Source organism: Quercus lobata, chromosome 8 (genome assembly GCF_001633185.2).
Source record: "Quercus lobata isolate SW786 chromosome 8, ValleyOak3.0 Primary Assembly, whole genome shotgun sequence".
Classification (NCBI taxonomy): Eukaryota; Viridiplantae; Streptophyta; class Magnoliopsida; order Fagales; family Fagaceae; genus Quercus; species Quercus lobata.
Genome location: NC_044911.1, coordinates 27,774,343 through 27,778,610, shown reverse-complemented (window position 1 = coordinate 27,778,610; position 4,268 = coordinate 27,774,343).

Sequence of the window (4,268 nt, the reverse complement as noted above, 5' to 3'; positions counted from 1 at the left end):
AAGGTGCCTATCACAGAAGAAATCAATGTTCCACCAAAAGAGAAAAGACTGAAGACAAAATGACCTCCTTATTTTTGGCTTTGAACGTGTTTATTTTAAAAGTTGATGTGAAACTCTTATGTTTAGGAATTAGTTAGGAGTTGCAGGTTAAGGATTCTGTTTAAGGTTTTCAGGGTTTGGTTTTTTGGATTTGGTTTAGACCTTAGGTTCTTAGGGTTTGGGTATTTTGGATTTTGTGTATTGACATGGTTTAATGGAATGGTTGGATTTTGGGGAAAAAAAAAAAAAAAAAAAAAAAAAACTCTTTTGCTTTATGAGCCAATGGTGGGTTTGGGAAAGATGTGACCGGACCAACGCATAGTTGCCTACGTACCCCTTTTGTAGAAGGATCAAGTCATCACGTAGTTCATTTATTTTTATTTGCCTTAACTTTTGCTTAGGCCGCCCTTTCCAGTTTTCAACCTAGCGGGCTCTCTAAAGATCAAAGAAGAAGTAGAGAAACAGTATAATGCGGAATTCCTGAGGGTGGTCAACTATCCAAAATGGTTAGTTAATGTGGTTCCGATACCAAAAAATGATAGCAATGTCAAAATGTGTGTAGATTTTCGAGATTTGAATAAGACCAACCCGAAAGATAACTTTCCATTGCCTCACATTGACGTCCTAGTTGACAACACAATAGGTCATGCTTTGATATCGTTTATGGATAGATTTTCAAGATATAATCAAATTAAGATGGCTCTAAAAAATATGGAGAAAACTTCCTTTATTACACCATGGGGGACATGCTATAAGGTCATGTCATTTGGCCTTAAAAATGCTGGTGCAACTTACCAACGTGCAGCCACTACTTTACTGCATGATTTGATCCACAAAGAAGTAAAGGTTTATGTTGATGACATGATAGTGAAGTCCAAAGAACATGAAGGGCACATACCAGCTTTAAGGAAGTTCTTTGAAAGAATCCGATTCTACAACCTGCGGTTGAATCCAAAGAAGTTCACTTTCAGAGTCACATCCAGAAAACTGTTAAGGTTTATGGTAAGCCAGAGGAGAATAAAAGTTGATCCTGAGAAAATCAAGGCAATTGTAGAAATGAAGCCTCCAAGAACTGAAAAGGAGATCCGAGGATTTCTAGGGAGGATACAGTACATCAGCAGGTTCATAGCCCAACTCACTATGACATATGAACCAATCTTCCGATTGCTCAAGAAGGAGGTCCCAACAGTGTGGAATGAACAATGCCAAGAAGCCTTTGAAAAGATCAAAAACTATCTGATGAAGCCACCAATACTTGTCCCACCAGTTCTTAAAAAGCCATTGTTATTGTATCATACTACTATAGATACAGCAATGGGGGCTTTACTTGCTCAATACTTAGAGGAGATTAGAAAGGAGAATGCGATACACTACATCAGCAAGAAAATGTTGCCTTATGAAGAAAACTATTCACCAATAGAAAAGACATGTGTAGTGCTTGTATGGGCAACCCGTAAACTCAGACATTATATGCTTGCCTACAAGGTTTTGTTGATTACAAGAATTGATCCTTTGAAGTACTTAATGGAAAAACCTGTGCAAGATGGAAAGACTGCTAAATAGGTTTTGCTTCTGTCAGAATTTGATATTAAGTATATGACTCAGAAATCTGTGAAGGAGAGAGTAATTGCCAATCACCTAGCCTATTGTTCACCAGAAGACACTGAAGAGATCCAAGGAGACTTTCCGGATGAAGACATCATGAGGATTGAAGTAGAATCGTGGAAGATGTATTTTGATGGAGCAATAAATCAAAATGGAAGTGAAATTGGAGTTCTCTTAATCTCTCCAAAAGAGACACACATTCCATTTTTTGGCAGACTTAACTTTCCTGCCACCAATAATGCCACTGAATATAAAACTTGCATCATAGGGTTACAAGCAGTCCTAGGCCTTGGAGTAAGAGAACTAGAGGTATAAGGGGACTCAGCATTAATAATCTCTTAGATACAAAATAAGTGGAAGATCAAAGAAGAAATCATCAATGTCTTTAGAAGTGGGCATCAAAATTCAACAAGATTCAATATCAGTATGTGTCGAGAATGCACAAACAAATTGTAGATGCTTTAGAGCATTCTCATCAAGTGTGCCAAATGTCAAATATTTAGCATTTGGCACACCAAACACCAAAAACAGCCCCTCATGAGATGTGCTAAATGTCTCAAAATTATGAGACATGCTACAGTACGCTCTCAAATATGAGAGCGTACGAACAACAATGCTATAATTCTTTAGATTATTTTATTCACTTTTCTCTCTCCTCCCAACACATCTCTCTTCGTCTGCAACACAGCTCTCTCTCTCTCCTCTTTGATCTCCATCTCTCTATTGCTCCCTATTTCTTTCTCACTTTCATTTTTTTTATCTCTCCATCTCTCCATCTTTGCGCCTCTTTCTCTCTTTTTTTTTTTTTTCCTGTCACTATCTCTCTCTTTCTTTTCCTATCACGAAGAAGGCAATTCCAATCTGAAGCAGAGCTCGCCGATTGAAGCTCACTAATCTGAACATCTGCTCACCAATCTAAACCTCTGCTCGCCCAGGGGCAGTCGCCGATCTTTGCTCGTCGTCCTCCACAGTCGCCGTTCTTTGCTCATCGTCCTCCATAGTCGCTGTTCTTTGCTCGTCGTCCTCCATAGCTCTTGCTATCGATGGTTGGTTGAGTTTGGTCATTGATTGATCTGTTGGGTTGGGGTTTTATTGAAGATTTTGAGTTTTTTTTTTTTTTTTTTTTTGGTTGAGGTTTTTAGATTTGGAATTTGTTGGAGGATCTGGTGATTGTGGTTGTAGGTTGTGGCGGTGGTTGTAGCAGTGGTTGTTGTTGTGGTGGTGGTTGTAGTGGTGGCTGTTGGACCCGGTGGCGATTGCCACTGGCTGTGCATTTGTATATTTGCTGGATTTTGGGTAAATATATTATTTTAATGGGTAGAAAATATTATTTTAATATATAGAATTGAAGAATAAAACATCTGATAAATGAGATATTGTAAAATGATGTACTAAAATGATAAAGTAGGTTTTTGGTGTGTTAAAATGACATTTTTTATGAGAGAGCTGATGAGAATACTCTTAGCAACCATGGCATCCATGATGGATGGGCCAAAGGAAGATGAAGCTAGAATGATAGTGTTGGAACAAAAAGAACCAACCTACTGCATGACAATAGAAAAATATGAGGAAAGGAATGGACAAGATGAATGTTATTCAGACATCCTACAATATCTCAAGGACGGGACATACCTGAAATCTGCAAACAAGAATGATCAATTAACCATCCGGAGGTTGTCTACTAATTATATTATTTGTGATGAACGGCTTTACAAAAGATCATATAATGGAATTCATCTCCTTTGCATAACCGCCAAAGAAGCACAGCAAATAACTGAAGAGGTTCATGAGTCAAGCTATGAGCCACATATGAATTGAAGATAACGAGACAATATTTTTGACTTGGAGATTTTGAGCTACTTAGGGGAACTACTGTGGTATTGCTGCACTACCTATTAGGCATTGGCTTTTGTTTATTTGTTGTACTATAAATTCATTGTATAGCATTTCTTTGGTTCAAAAATTTATTTGTCTTTTTTACATGGAAATCAATATCAATTTTATTTGCATTACATTCTGATTTTAGTTGCTTAGGTTGTGCCTCTCTGTTAAGTTGATATATATTGAGATTGAGTAGTGTATATTGTTATTTTCTGATTGAGTAATGAGTAATTATAGTATAAGTACGAGTTGGAATCTGTTTTTGACAGCTTGCTAAATAAAATAAAATAAATGTTTGTATTTGCTTGAAATCTTGAATATGTTGATGTATTGATATTATTAAAAAAAAAAATTTAAAAATAAATAAATAAATAAAAGTTTTTTTAATATTTCAAACCAACTGCCAAAAAGGGCACCGCTATAGGTCGGAAAACCGACTCTAGGCAGTGTACATCAATTCCAATTATGTAAAAACTGATCCCTATTGATTCGGTGATAAATTTGGGAAAAAACCATACCAATCAAACCATGCACACTTACGAGTCTCATGATTGTTAGATTTTAATCTTCATTTGGATGATTTAAGGTCATCTCTATTCGAGGTGTGTCACACTCACGCTACCTCATTTTTCCCTTATTATTCGAGTTTAGAGAAGAAAAAAAAAATTATTATTTCTTTGCCCATCTTTCAGTAAGAAAAATCAAATATGTGAAGAAGTCAGGGCTTGGTTGCTACAGCCAAC